Source organism: Amblyomma maculatum, chromosome 10 (genome assembly GCF_055883805.1).
Source record: "Amblyomma maculatum isolate TAMU_Amacu chromosome 10, ASM5588380v1, whole genome shotgun sequence".
NCBI lineage: Eukaryota > Metazoa > Arthropoda > Arachnida > Ixodida > Ixodidae > Amblyomma > Amblyomma maculatum.
Genome location: NC_139353.1, coordinates 25,227,433 through 25,243,732, shown reverse-complemented (window position 1 = coordinate 25,243,732; position 16,300 = coordinate 25,227,433). Strand labels below are relative to the sequence as shown.

General features: G+C 41.3%; 1 long non-coding RNA gene across 1 annotated transcript; it reads left to right on the top strand.

Annotated features, from left to right (window-relative positions):
• Window positions 1-448: 448 nt before the first annotated feature.
• On the top strand, window positions 449-5,754 carry LOC146175920 (uncharacterized). Its single transcript, XR_014701481.1, has 3 exons — window positions 449-629; window positions 918-1,042; window positions 5,092-5,754. It is a non-coding gene; the product is annotated as an uncharacterized LOC146175920 (long non-coding RNA).
• Window positions 5,755-16,300: the final 10,546 nt, after the last annotated feature.

Sequence of the window (16,300 nt, the reverse complement as noted above, 5' to 3'; positions counted from 1 at the left end):
TTCAGAATATCGTTTTTCATATCCGTAATTTGAGTTCAGCGCTTGCAAACGATTTCGCGGTGGCAACTTCTAACATCCGAAAGTACGCGCCCAGTCTCACATAACCAGTACCTCCTGTCTAAAGGAGGCACTGACACAACTCATCTGAACATCAGCCTAAATAAGAATTAAATTCGATTGCCACGGTTATCCGGTACCATGGTGGTCGTTATGCTGAAAAAAATATTTTCAGCCTGAAAATATTTTTTTTTCAGTGTAACGTCCACCATATATGGTACTGGATAACCGTGGCAATCGAATTTAATTCTTCTTTAGGCTGATGTTCAGATGAGTTATGTCAGCGCCTCCTTTGCTTTGGGACGTTAAACCTCACAAACCAAACCTTCAGACAGGAGGCACTGGTTATGTGAGACTGGGCACGTAATTTCGGATGTTATAAGTTCCGTTCCCATCTGACAACCGTGAAAATTAAGTTAACGATCACGGATGTTGCTGTAAGCGTTGTAAGTGAGCGTCCGATATGGGCCTCGTCCGATACACCGGTTATTGCCATAAGTTGATTCCGAAGCTAGACTGCCGGCTTCGATCGAAGCACGGCGCCAAAGAAAGTTTAGCGTATTCAATACGAGGTAACGTTAAAACTAGATTTGAAATAGCATTACGTGCATGTTCATATTAGAGAATTTATTCCGTGTGCCATTATGGCCATTATGGCCATTTTATCTTGGCAATTCCGCAGCGTCAGAACATTGCCTCCGCACTTATCGCAGCTTCGGTAGTGCTACAAGAAGTTTGCATGGTTTGCAGTTTGCATACCTATGCATATGATGACATAAATGTGCGGATGTGATAGCGTAATGTCAAGAAAACTGCCATTCAAAAGCAGTCTATAATGTTTTCTTGTTTTTCTCCCTCAGTGCATAACCGATGCAACTAACGTAACCACGATGTCTTATCCATTGTTTTATTGCATCAACTGCATCGCGATGCGCATCAACCAGAGGTAACTTCCATGGCCGACTTTTGGTTCGCACGTAGAGTCGTAAGTTGCGATTACTTGCATATTTACTTCTTTATTCTCACTTTTGCAACCTTACATTAGATGCTTTTGTTGTCATGTATCTAAATGAAGGTTCGCAGTAGGAAATTAGCACTGCGAGGCTTTTGACTGCGGCCACCTTAGTGCATGTCAAATCGCAACCCGTGAAAGTGCACACATTCTTTGCTTATCAAAATGTTGACTTGGGCGATTTGGTAAAAGTAGTGCTCTAAAGAATGTTAGTAAATGTTCTTCGTTCACATCTTTGTTCGGTTTTCACAGAATCAAGTGTTTTGACCTCCCTTCCTTTAAATTATACGCTAGGTATTGTGAATCGGCGCTCGTCCTGTAGTCGCCTTCCTTGTCCGTCGTTTTTAGTGCGCTGTATTTTCAGTATAAACCTTCTTAGCGCGCGCTTCCTGATCCCGCCGTCGCTGCATAGTGGTTTGACAGTGCAAACGTGGTGCTGTCTTTTGAACAAGTCACATGACCGCGGCACTGCGGCGGCATATCATCTGGTAATCGTCTTAAGATTGGTGATGTTGAAAATTATTCACTCAGTGACACGTCACGTGCTAGTATCGGTGATATTAACGCAGAAGTGCTAATAAACGTCCAAAATTTCGTGTTATATTGTCTTATTATTGAAATTAATTGAACATGTGATCTTGTTCATTGTTTGTATCTGAAATGCTGCTAACACCCATCAGAGAGCTTGTTGCAGTTTGAAAAAGTTCTGGAAAGAAAAAAATTGTAAGGGGAGGGGGGCAGGGGTTAAGCATGGCTTTAACCTAGTGATAGGGCGAAAGCTGCGAGTGTTGCAGCGATAGCCTCTTTAACACCCGTTTTTCAAACTGCGATTTTTCATAATTTTTATTTAAATGAATTTTTGAAGAGAGGAAGGAGCCCCATAATTTTCATTGGAAGCCACGGAATTGTGGACACCTACACCTAACCAGGTCAAGATCATGTTTTCATATTTTTTCTTGTATATTGTACAGTCGTGAGCAAAAGTGGTATACAACACTCCGTCGGTGGCGAATCTCAAGAAAACTACATTGCAACGCCATTTAGCAACAGCTATCTGGGATTGAAATGATGTTGGCGATTCCCATTGTGTCAACATGCATGTGTCGCTGTCCCTATATTTGTCGCTGTCGCTGGATGGCATTTCGATGCAGTTTTCCTGAGCTCAATCACTGGCTGACTGTTGTATACCGCTTTTGCTCACGACTGTACATTGGTTTATAAGAAAGGAAAGGATCTGCCAGACTTGAGAGAAGGAAAATGGAAAAGGAAGCAGAGAGAAAGAGGTTCCATAGTGGAAGGCTACGGAGTTATTTGGCCACTTCTGAGCCTTTAACGCTTGCGGACATCGCACAACCCAGAGCTGCCTCTTTGTTTAAGTTAGGTTTTGGGGAATGGAAGTCGCAATATACAGTTGGGTGAATACCACAAAATCGTGGACACCCACACTTGATTAGGTCAAGGTCACTTGAAGGGTAAATTTAATGTCACACAAAAACGTGCTATACCTAGCGCATACCTGCCAAGTTTTACGATTATATCGTAAAGTACCAGATTTTCAGTGCTTTCTTACGAGCATCGTAGTGCCCACTCTCATTTTACGATTTTTCTCGATTTGTGTGTTGACTAAAAAAAAAAGGTAGCAGGGTTAGACCGACTAAACGTGCGAAAACGCGAACCCAGCTGGTTTTGTGCATGCGCCGTCTCATGGTGGGCTGTGTACTCCGCGGTGCATCATATTTGTTTATCACATCCCTTGTCGGCGCCTCTACTCCAATCAGATCATGCCTGTTCAATAAAGTACGGTTACATTGCGATCGTTGACTTTTCGGCTAGCCGAGGTTGTCAAGGTGTTAGTTAAACTGGCTTACTGTGTTGGCAGCGTAGTTGCTGCGGGTGCAATTGTGAGATGTCTACAAGAAGTACTTCCAAGTGTTCATGCCCAAATAATCAACATATGTTTTGTGCATACAAAAATATAGCAAAGGTGAAAGGTACGTTTCTGCACCTACTGCCGCTTGATGTAAATACTGCGCATGCCGGTCGTTGGAAAATTCTGTTCCATCTCAGTACAAAGAAGATTAAGGATTTAGCGAGTATCGTTGACAGCAACGAGAAGATTAGTGGGTATTTTAATTCTGAAGTGGACCAAGCCACTATTCAAACCAAGTGTCTCTTCACGGTTTCTCTGATCGAGTAGAAGTAACCATTCAGGAGTGCATAGATGAGCAGGGCACTCTGTTGCCAGTCTTCAGGACATTGATCATACTTTCAAGTATGACAAGCTCTAAAACGTTATGTTAGGCATTCTCACTCTCCCACGCAGTAATGCAGAGTGTGGAAGAGTGTTTAGCAAAGTCAAGAAGACGTGCACCAGGTTTTGCTTCTCCATGTCAAAAAGGGGCCTAGAACAACTGTTAATTGTCAAATAAAAGGTGTCTTGGAGTTTGTCTCAATCAGGTGTTCGACAAGGACTTTCTGCGGAAGGCAAAAGCAGTAAGCTCTTTAGTACTGTCTCAGCCTTTCACTTCAAATACGGCTTTTTGAAGTTTTGTTTACGTGACTTTTCGGAACTCTAGTTTAGACTGCTCTCCTTTTCGTCATTCAAAACAGATTTCGAGTAATAAAAAGATTTTAGTATTTTTTACCCAATCTTGGCATTTTTTGGCATCCTCTATAGTAGATTGAGAACTGTGCGCTTTTCAGGTCTGCTGGCGTAGTGAAGCTTTCACTTTCATTATGTATTTTTTTATAAGAAAGGCGCTCTATCTCTCAAGGTCACTTGAAGGCGAAAACCTCCATAACACTGATGGCTCGAAAAGCTTGAAGCTTGAAAAGTGAAGCTTTCGCTTCATAAGGGAAAGTTGCAAAAGCAAGCCCATGTAAATAGGCATACATTAAAACCGGAAATACCAAAATTGCAAACCAAGCATTATGAGCTGTAATACAGAAGTTGCACAAAATATAAAAGTATATATAATATTGGCATCTTGGGTATGGGGCAGAAGAGGACATTAAAAGCAGTTTTCAGCTAAAGATAGGAACTTGTCAATATTGTTCTGTTGATTTATATAATTTAATTTGTTCTATTCCTTTACTGTGCAGAGAAAGAGAGTATTTGCATGCGTTTTCTTTTTGGCCTGAAAGGCCAATAAGTAAGGCCACAGCAGCTTCTTGTACTATAGGAGGACGACAGAGTGACATACTCAAGCTTTTTAAATTTGATTGCCCTTTTAATTATTTTAAATACAAATCTTAAATGGCAAATGTAGTTCCAAACAAAACGACTACAAACAAACGACAAATGTAGGAACTTTCAGAAATAAGCCTTAGTTCTGTTTTCAAAATGAGCTCGGAAGCATATGCTATTCTATATTTAATAAGAATAAACCTGGCGGCCTTAGCTTGTGTCCTTTCCACTTTGCAAAGGTTTTGTACCCTTGTATGGGTCCCAGATGGTGTTAGCGTTATCAGGAATGGGCTGTGTGCTGTGGACAAAATTTCCCATATGTTCATCAGTTGCTTCTATCCCCATCTGGAGTCCAGATCAGAGTCTCAAAGGAACTTTTGAATAATACTGGAATCCATCAAAGAAAGACCTTGAAGATATGAAAAGACAGGACTAGTACCATCTCTACCATGTTCTTTGTGTGGTGCATGCAGGGATGTGCAACATCTAATATGCTGCCAAGGTTACAGTGCACAAAATTTTGCCCTGTTCACTTCCTATTACCGCACAGTTCAATGCAAGATTTTTTTCCTCCACAGAGAACCAAATTGTACATATTTTTTTGTCTCGAGCAACCTGTTGGTTGCGTTGTCTCCGAGGCCTACGGTGGTCGCACTTCAGATACTCATATAGTCAAACCTTCATTTAACTGACGTAGATATTACATTATATTGTCCATTTTGAACTCTTATATTTTTTAGCAAACGCATATAATTTCTGCTTTATATATTGAATGTAGTTTGTCATGAAATGGATGCATTGAAGAGACAAGCTGTAGTTTTCCTTCTTTTTGCAGTGGCAGCTTCGAAGGGGACTTCCCTTTGTGTAAAGAATGTCTCCATCTTCTATCTGTATGGGGAGCTCTGGCCTTCACCTGTTGCCAAGATGGGACCATTGTCCAGTTGGCGCCGGTTGTCAGCTTTCATGTGTACCGGGCAGTAGACATACTTGGAAATGTGCCACCTATGTTTGGTTAAAGAATGAACACTGTTATGTACGGTCTATACAGCCATTGGTGTAACTTGTATCCCGGAGTTGGGGAAGACTATAGAAGTCTTATCCTGACTTTTTTGGTACAGTTGGCTTGAAATATCTGCTTGATGAGCTAGTCACTGGTAAGAAACACAGTACAAAAATGCTGAAGCTATATTACGTGTAGCAGTTTCAGTCACGCTGCCGAGATAAACCTTTTTGCCGTATTATTATACAGGCACTGCTTGTATCATATTATATCTGGACTACATTCCACACCTGGTGCATATACTAGAGGGTTCATTCTTGGCTGAAAAAAAAAAAAAAGTCTATACTGGATTGACTTCATTTGATGGATTGTCCACATTGACCAGATTTGCAGAGCAGGAAAAGAGTGTACTCATTTACTATATTAGATGTGGCATAAAAGGAAATTGTTCTCACTTATTTGTTCTCAAGATGTTCTATATATATATATATATATATATATATATATATAATAATTCATGTTGAAGCGGTGTGACAGGGTTCCGCAGTGTGAACCATGCTTTAGGCAAAGGACTCTTCTAGGAAACTGTGATCTGATCGATGCATGTTGTAAAAGATTTCATGTGTGCCATTGGGTCAGAACGTAGGGAAGACTGTGTGCTAAAGGAGATTTGTTATTTAGAGAAAGCTCTGGTGAAAAATATATGCGCCTTAAATAGCCTTTGTATTTGTGGTATTTATTTTTTACACCATCCTGTTATATGTGCTGAGAACTTGCAGTGTTCATGTGTATCTTGCTTTGTTTGTTTATTAGGGTTTTGCCGTCTTCCTAATTGGTGTTTCTTTGGTATTGAAAATTTTCTAGCTGTTCCATGAAACTTGCTGTAGAAAACCAGCAGCAGTAGCATTGCTTGCAGTGCAGTTAGACATTATAGAGAGTGAAACATGCAGTTGTTAATTTATTTGAAGCTTTATTTAACCTTGTCTGCCCATTTCTTGAGTTAATCTTCTTATTTGTAAACTGATATATTGACCTTCCTTGCAAGCCGTCTTTGAAAGACTAAATTTCTTGTCAAAGCCGAGTTGTCTTTAATTAAACGTGACATTTTTAAATGCTTGCACAGCTTTTTTTCGAAGATAGTTTCCTGCATTCTCTTGCTTGTGGATGCCTGTGACTGATTGAATTTTCTTTTTTCGCAGTGCAGGCGTGCCCATCACATACTATGAGGGCAGTGCATCTTGTTAGACAGAATTCGCATGCTAGCATATGTGGGCTGTCAACCGCTGTGGGACAATTCTTCCTGCCCACGTGGGAGACCAACAGGACTGACACACTGTGAAGCAGCTGCACCAATATAGCCACTTCGTTAAATCTTTCCGTACCCGTGCTACTACTGCAGCAACAGATTTGTAGGCAGCAGTAGCCTGAATAAACACATTCGCACCCATACAGGCAGGGAGCCATTCCACTATCAGCTGTGCCTTATGGCCTTACGGAAAGCAGTGAGCCAGTACAGCATACATTAGCCTACGAGCGCGATAAAACATTTCATTGTCTGTTCTGCACAAAGATATTTAGTCATAAACAAACTTTAAATGTTTATTAAGAGAGAAAGAAAAGAAAGCGTGAGTTCCTGCAAGCTCTGCTACACTCTGCCATTATTAGCTGTAGCAACCATTGCCATCCAACCAAAATTTACTGAAACTTGCTGGTTTAGCTAACAGCGACATGAAACTATGTATTTAAATGCCCTGCTAATGTACTGCGCAGAGCTACATTTTGGGTGTGTTTTGGATGTGTATTTCAGCCTCCTGAAATAACACGCCTGCTAAGCTTTCACGCATGCATGACTGGGGTTAAAGCCATGAAGTAGGCTGGCGTCTCTTTTGAACGGAACGAGGGTTTCAGGTGCAAGGCAGTGTAGGACAGTCGAGTGGCTTAAAAGTGGCCAGAGTTTGTATACTTGTTGCAGTCTGGATGTAGTAGAGAAGAGACAGCAGACAGATGAACCGGGGAAGTCATGTCCACTCCGCTTAATCTAAATTCACTTCATGTCCCCTAGATACTACAGTTCTGTTTGCAATGGAACTGTTCAGGCTGTTATTTCACCTATGCCAGCCTAAGCATTACTATAATTAATTCATATCAGCTGGAAGTGTTTTGCACAGTGCTTTTAGAATGCGTGGTAATAAGGTCACCGTGACTCTCTCTATTTCTTATTGTCTTATATTTTACCATTTACCTCTTACCTGCACTCACCTATGGGGCTGAAACGTGGAGGCTAACGAAAGGGTTCTGCTTAAGTTGAGGACAGTGCAGAAAGCTATGGAACGGAAAATGATAGGTGTAACATTAAGAGATAGGAAGCATGCTGCGTAGGTCAGAGAAATTACGAGTTAATGGCATTGTAGCGGAAATCAAGGAGGAGAAATGGGCATTGGCAGGGCATGTAGTGTGAAGAAAGGATAATTGATCGTCGCTAAGGGTAACAAATTGCATTAGAGGGGAATCAAAGCGTACCAAGGGGCGGCAGAAAATTAGGTGGGCGGATCAGGTTAAGAAGATCGCAGGGGTCAAGTGGATGCAACTAGCACAGGACCGGGGTAATAGAAGGAATATCGCAGAGGCCTTCACCCTGCAGTGGGTATAGTCCGGTTGATGATGATGACTATGATTGTACCATTTTGTTTGATCTGACACCTGTTAGCTCAGAAATTTTGATTATTCAGGCTTTTGCATAGGCCTAGCCCGATGTCATGAGTCAGTCATTAATGCGGACGCTGCTAGGCTTGCATCAGTTAAAATTGGATGAGCTCTTGATGAGTCGAAGCTAGCTTGGATGAATGTAGAAGAAAATCTGCCCTCGTGCAGCAGGGCACGATGACCCCTCGATGACCTCTTGTGAGCCTGATGGCAGGTACGACAGCAGTTTGAGGGAATGCGCAGTTAGGCTGAGAATTAGTCCGGCCATATAATTCAGTTTCTGAACTTCGTAACCAACCAACGGTGACTGTGGCTTTTGGCCGTGTGAACTGGACACTGTTTAGACTTCTAATTGCTATACTGCTGGCCTGTTGGAATACGCCTTGTAGCTCTGCAGCAGTGCATGCTTACCTTGCTTCTCTCCGCATGATTTGTTTCGCCCTCATCCGAGACCTGCTTTTATGGAACATTTCGCCTTCCTTCGATTCCAGTAGTGCATACGTATTAAAGCATCAGCGGAACTATATGAAGTTATAGTTGCTTTCGTCTTGATAACATGCGAGCACTTGCCAGTTTTTCGAAAATTGAATTGACTATCATGCTAGAGGTGATTGGTGGTTGTCTTTTCATCAATCATTGATACCACCTTTGCATAATTTGGACATTTTTTTTCCAGTTCCTTGAGGTCCGAATGTAAACAACTTTCCTGTACTGGTAAAGATTGAAACCAGTGGAAGGACGCAGACAGAGAGAGGTACACAAGACAACGCTGGACTGACAACTGATTTTATTTCTAAGAAATTCACATTCATATATACCCAGCGAAGAAGGGTATATATGAATTTTTACCAATATGTATCAACTGGCCTAGCTCTTTATTCTACTTTACTGTACCATGAAGGAAGTCCATTTCTGTGCCATTCTTTTCATGTTTGGCCAAGCAGCATTATTGGAAGGTACAGGATGGTTCCAAAGACAGCCTAGCTTCAAGAAGACATGCTTTAGTGTGCATGCTTTAATGGTTGTGGTTTTTGATTGCAATAAAACAAAAAAAACTTGTACCAGTTGAGTTACCATTTGTCAGAGTGTCACTTTTTTCGTATGAGCGTAATATTTCAGTGTTGCAAATTCTCTCTTCAGTATTTTCTAATATCCATGGGTGGTGTAGGTCAGCTCATTGTTTTCTTTATTTTGATCAAAATACTTGCTGTCACGGCACTCAGCTTCACAGTAGCCTTGTATTGTCATTTAAAATGAATATAAATGTTACTACATCTGAACATAACTTATAAAAATTAGATTTTTTATTAATTAGCTGGAGATATATGACGATGTCTAATGCATGTATGGCCACTGATCCAAAAATTTCTTTCCTTCTTGGAATTGAATGGTGTGCCTAGAGCCTGCTAGATATGCCCACACATCTGTCGCGCAGTAACAGTTACAAGGTGGACTTGTGGTGAGGCAATTTTTACGGATTGCCATATGTACTGGGCATATCCAAAAACAAAACTCTGGAACATGGAATCAAATCAGTTCTCTTCACTAATGTCATTGGTCAAGCTCTTCTCTTTTGTGTGCGTATGTGTGCTGCCTGTTTTTTCCTGTTCCAAAGTACTACTGTTTCTTCTTTTCACTGTTGTTTTCCTTTCTTGCCTTAGCTGCTTGTGATACTGGTGCGTGTGCTCTTCGAGTTTGGTGTAATTCTATTTGTCATTTCTCTGATGGATTCTAATGGCATTGCCCTGTTTTGTTGTGGTTTGCTTTTTAAGTGTGCTGGATACCTTCCATGTGTTATATAGAGCATGTCTGAGTCAACACTGCATTCATTTCATTTCCTATCTGTTTCTCGTGAAACTATTATACCTTGCTGTGTCTCCTCTCATCCTCGTCATATATGCACTGCACCGATTATGATTCACGAAACGAAGGATGCTTTAGCAATGTTCTTATGATGTGCATACGAAGTGTAGTGGTTGAGACTGGAGGAAAAGGTGTGATTATAAAATTCCTATTTGCCTGTGCACCCTGTCTTCTATGTCTGTGTATCTGGTTCATTTTCTTCAGACGTGTCAGACCAACTGGCCGAAAACTTTGCCCTGTTGAAAAATATTTTTGTATGTATATTTTGTATATGGATGTCAGTTGGAATGTTAAAATGTCGGGTGCGTAACTAATTATTTGTCTGCATTCTCTTGAAACATAGAATATGACAACAAATGGAATTCTACTAATGGCTGACATACTTTCTCCCCATTCTGCTCAAGAAAGCTTGCGCGTTGAGTACTGCAGTTCTCTGCCAGCAATGGGCCTATACGTTCCAGTGGAATGCATTGCAATACTTGCACCTGTAGAAAGCAATGCATTATCACAGATGCAACAAGCTTTTCTAATCATTGGTTTCTGACATCACCTTGTATTTGGAGTCAAACTGTAAATATAGTGGTAATTGTTTTTCCAGAATTATTTTTTTGGTACCCAATGGCAAGCTTGTGCACCAGGCATAGCAGTAAAAACAAAATGTGCACTGGTAGTGTGGGCAAGGCCACATGCATTACCATGCAAGAGGCTTGCCATGGAATGTTGTAGATTCTTTTTTCAACTTGCGGTATTCGAAATTTACCACATTAGAAAGTTAGAATCTGACGCATTTTCTTGCTTGAGGTAGTAGTGAGAAGAAAACAGCGTAATGCAAAGTTCTGTGAGGATTGACTTCAAGCTCTGTTATTTTCGTGATGCAGGCTTGGCCACCATGTATAATGAAGATGGGTTTCCTCGGGGGCAAGATTCATTTGCTTCGATGAAACCTACAGGCTGCCACTTCACGAAGGGCTACAGAAGCGAACTGGAGAGGCTCCTTTGCTCTCGCGTCGACGAGAAGCCATACCGGTGTGACTACTGCCCCATCAGGTTCGCACACAGACATCACCTGGTGGCGCACCTCTATAAACACAGGGCCAAGAGACTCTAGTTAGTGCCAGCTGTGCCTCGTGGTCATTTTGCACATAGTCGACACCTCGTAGCTAAGAAAGCACTCCACTGTCCCTTCCGGCCAGACATTCATGCATAACAGCAATGTAAAGTGTTTTGAACTAAGTAAGCGTATTTGAAAGCTCAAGTTCCATCCATGAAGCTTTGGTACCTGTGTAAAAATCATTTCCAGCTTACAAGTGTCAGTTACTTTGGTTTGTTACTTTTCTTGTTTGCCCCAATTTCGATAAGATCAAGGTAAGTAACGAAAAATTCATAGCCTTCCACTTGCAGAGAATGCGTAAGCATGGCAAACTTTTTTGGGTAGCCCGCATAAATTTGGAAGTCCCCGAGTTGGCCATAGTCAAATTATCTTGTACACCAAATCAGACAGTCAGATTTTGGAGGTCCGCTAAACCAAATTTTGGTATGGCCCTTATAAATTTAGAAGGCTATAGTTGAATTAGTTTGGACGCAAATTTTGGTCGGATTCAGACGAGGCTGTATTTCAGGGGTCATGAGGGTCAAACTTGGGGGGGGGGGGGGGGGGGGGGAGGGGGCTGCGGACAGGCAGTTTCTGCAGAAAAGTTCTATACACGCTCTTCAGCGGTCTTCATTAAGCCATGAATGCTTACGCATTAAAATGTGTAAATGCCTTTTGAGCACACTGCTGCACAGAGCTGCTGTTCCAATGCTGTTTCCCAATGGTATGTGCCTGCTATACACCCCGTGCACCACCTATAGGGGAGCCACTGAAAGCCGCCTAATGTTCATTTCAAAAGTCCTTCAGGAACACGAGTTGCGGCTGCTCAGGCATCGCTGTGAGGATTGCCGATGTTTGCAGCGGCGACTTTCTTTTTTAAGCTGCTGCTAATTTTTGCTATGGCGGCCTGAAACTTAAAATGAAGGTTGTCCTTTGTGCACGCACCAGGTGCCTCCTTCAAACGAACGCTAAACGACCGGCTGCACTTTAGAGTTCTGCTTTACTGTGGGTATGCTGCATCGTCAGATCAGTTACTTCAGCAGAATAATCACTGTTCTTTTTTTATTATTTACTCTGCCTTTGCTTTGCAAGATCTTTTAATATGTGCTCATGATGACTCGCCTCGATCCAATATATGGGACATTCTGTGCCACCCGTCGTTACAGTGTGCCAGCACTGCTCTCTTATAGGCATAGCGCTTCATCGGCCAAATTCATGAGACTTTAGTGCAATGTCACTAAGGGTCCCGTGTCTCAGAAAATTCGGCGCTGTCAATGTTGTCATTGGCCGTGAACGAGAAATCTCGACACCTACTGAATTCATGATGCGAACAGGGGCCGATGCTTAAATAAACACCCCAATGTTTAAAGTATCCCCCACGGGCTTAGCCGTAATGAAGGATTGGATCATGGCAACGACACGTTTCATAGCGTATACGGTCGGAAACAGGTGAAACGAGACAAAGCAAGCACTTACAACCTTCGCTAGATAAAGCTTATGCGCTTAAGTAAAAGGACAAAATATTTAGAGATGTGGCTGTTAACAAGCACCGCACATAGGACATTAAATGCAGGTACCATGCGCTTGGAGCACCGCATTTAATTCATTAAAGTTCGTACCTGACGGTCATCATATTTTATACTTTGCCCTCAGGACCTATTAATGGCTTCAAAAAATAAGCGTCACAAAAATATGCAGCACTGCAGTAAGTAAATGAAGTATTACAAGTTTTTGTAGTAACCAACATATTTTTTTTTCTGTATTTAAACAAAGAATTCACAGGTAGCTCAATTGTCACCCTTCTCTCACCCACTATTTTTTTAGCAACAGCCACTTTTTAACAGAATTGGAGAATTTTTATCGGAGGTGCATAAGCCAAGCCAGATGGTTTCGTGGCATCCTTTCAAGTCTGGGGTGTTTCCTGATAATAAAATATTGAAGAAATCTGGACTGGAGTTACTTGTGGACAGCACTACTATTGTTTAATGTTTATATAATAATGATTTACCTCACAGCGTAAAAACTCTCAGACCATTGCATATAATGTACCTTCAAATGAGGAACACTATAATGACATAGACTTACTAAAGGCAGGTCTCAACCGTGTCATTAAACACACTCAGACGTGCACACTTCGTGCTTTTCATGTTACATAATCTCATCACTAACAGCTTGCAGCATTGACAATGTTTTATTCTTGCTTATTGCATCTTACAGATACCATGGTGTATATTTGGCATCAAACATATTCAGGAGCCATCATATCTACATTACTAAAAATAACTACTACATGCTCGGCTACCAAAAAAAAAAAAAAAAAAAAACCTTTTCTAATTCACTCACTTTAAACTTCTGGTCAACATAATTCTGAAGCTCATCACTATGGTGTCCCTCTAAGCCCATGTCACTTTGGGTTCTTTTAACAACCTATCTTTATAATGACTGGTCACATCAAAGCTTGAATCTGCTGTTCCAATGTGTCACCATAAAATCGCTCATTTCTACTTTGGAGGTCATGAAAAAACTATGTACTAACTTCTTTTTTTTTTTTTTTTTTTTTTTTGAAGTGCAGGTTGCAACAAATTTTTAGTTCCTTCTTTAGAATTATCAGTTAGACATCAGTATTCATAGGTCACCTCTTGCTATTTGCCTATGGACGCAAAGTAATTTATATTTGAATTCCTTCTTGAAGCTGTTTCGTTTTCATCATGTGAAACATAGTTGGAGCTGCAGATCACGCGAAGCATGGACAGGAACAACACTGTAACTGCTGATATGTATGTTGTTGTCATATCAACTTTTCATGTGTACTGGCTCAAGTGTTGCAGCGAATTCTAGCACGACCACTGCATTATTTGCTTAGATGTGTATTTTCCATTTGTCTTTTATTCATGCCACTACTAAATATATTGCACGTATGTATATTTTTGCCATTAAGTTTTGCCGTGTGCAGTTGTTTCTCTATCTTTTGCCTTGTGTCTCATGACATATTAAGTTCTCTTGTACTATTTGGGAAAGAAGTTTTGAGGACGCATAATCAGGAATCGAAGCCAATAGCTCTGTTGTTATCCAGTGTCCGGAGGCCATATTTTAACGGTCTGAAAGTCAGTCAGACTCTCATGTTGTCACATTAGCTAGTGAAATCGAGAGATCGTTAAACAATATGGCGCTTGTACGCCAAATTTGCTTCTCTCGTGTCCTGGAAACTTTTGTGTCCTGTAGTACATATGTTGTTTTTTGTCCTCTTTACTCGGTGCCCATCTAGGCCCAGTAAGGTATTGTGAACAAATAAATCAAAACTATGTGTCAGTAATCGCAGTTTTTTCGTGCCTCGTGTTACGTCAGAGCTATCATTTGGTTGATAAAACAAAAGTGAAATAACATAAAAAAAAGAAGTCAAATTATGAAATATTTCGTGGTATTAGGCAAATACCAAATTCTGATCCATGTATTCTAATAGCTAATGCATCATTTGAAAGAAAAATAAACTGAAAACAAGTTTGCAAAATTCATCACTCACTTGGTCTGTCCGTTTGTTTCAAAATACAGCGTTTGTTTGTGCAAACCAGGCATCCATCTTTGTCATACTCACCTAGTCTTTCATTCCAGCCGCATCATTCAAGTGAAATCTTTTGCCAGCAGGTTTAGTACTTGATGATTTTGGTCGTTAAAAACAAATTGTCAGCTTTTCTTCCCCATGACTTGCATTCCTTTCTCATTTTGGTGCCACATGAGTGCTTTGTTTTGGTTTCTTGTTCAGGTGCTTGCTTGCTTTTTTCTTTTTTTAATTTTACTGTGGAAATGCGCAATTGCTCTGTCAGTTTTATCTTCAGCAAAGTAAGCCACGTATTATGTTGCAATGTGTGACTGTGTTCCCTGTTCGTGTTTGCTGCACTTAAGTTCGAAAGGCCACGAGAGGGCCATTGAAATTGTACAGTAAAATCTTGTCAATACAAACTTCAATATTCAGATTATACAAAAATCGAAATTACCAAATGACTCCATAAAAACTGACAAAAGCCATGTGTATCATGTATAATTATTTGATGAAGAGCTGGGCAACAGTCGCTTGTTCCTGGGAAGTGAAAAGCGTGATAATGACTGTTTTTCCCATTGCATCCCTCGCATTCCTTACAATGTAATGTTACGATTCCTATCACAAGCTGCATCATATGCGAGAAGGCTTCACTGTAGAATGCGTGAGTGCCTTTTGACAAGCATGCAGTTTTGGAAATTTTAGTGCAATGGGAAAATGTAAAAATGCAGTGCCAACAATTGGCATCTGAAACGACACACAGCCAGACTGGTTTGGTTGGCTGATGAATGGCCGACTGCCACCACTGCCACTGCCTGGCATGAAACTCGTAAAAGTGAAAGCAAAACTGAGTGGTCAATACATTGTCATTGACAAGGCAGTCTGACATGCACGTCAGAGCTGCGCAGTCGACTTTGCAGCATGCAGTTCAGGTTTGAGTAGGGCTACTCTCACGATTGTTTACTATGCTGATCGTACTTGGACGCAACCGGCGTTAGGAGCCGTTTGAATTAACCATCGTGAGCCATGGCCTCACATGGACGTCAACTGCTGTGCCACGTTTACAGCTTGAATTGCCTGAATTTTTTCATTCGATAGGGTTGAATCAGTATTTGCTGTAGTTGAGGTCTTGAGGGAAGTGTCTGAGGTCGTGAGGGAACTGGGGGAGGCAGCCACTTTATGCCAGTCATGGCATAAGTTTGGTTTTATACTGTTTTACTTCCTTTCCCCGTTTTTATCTCCCTTTTGGATATGATGCAGACTTGACTGCATCATATCCTTCCTCTGTATCACATCTGCCCCTCTTCCTGTGTGGCGGCGAGGGTGCACTCTCCGGTTGAAAAACGCCGGCTTGACGGTGCATCCCGTTTTCACTCGCTTCACTAGCTAGCGGCGTCAGCGGCATTAGTCAGTCGCTGCTATTTGTTCGTCGCGCAACATTCCTATGGGCCCACGTGCTGCTTCCCACAACCTTCCGATAACTCAATTGCTCTCTTCATTTCTTCTATCACAAAGCTTCTTTCGTGACAGCCAAGAACTGTTAGTGGAGTGTTTCTTGATGGAATACTTGTGAAAAATTAAAAAAAGTTGTCTGTAATTGAACATACGTGTCTTGCTCGAAATCTGCCTCAATTTATCGAAAAGGTGAAACAGCTGATGAGCTGCGCTCAAATTTCGCATTAGGAAGTATCCTAATCATGGGCAATTTTTTTTCTGTGTTTCTAGTACCACGCAAATTTTCGAAGAAACTAGGGGAGACACTGAAGGTCCATCTAAGCTTTCCTCTTTTAGACCCATGTCGGCATACGCGCATACATGCCCTTTGCTTCAAAACCCTGCTCAACTTCATAGCT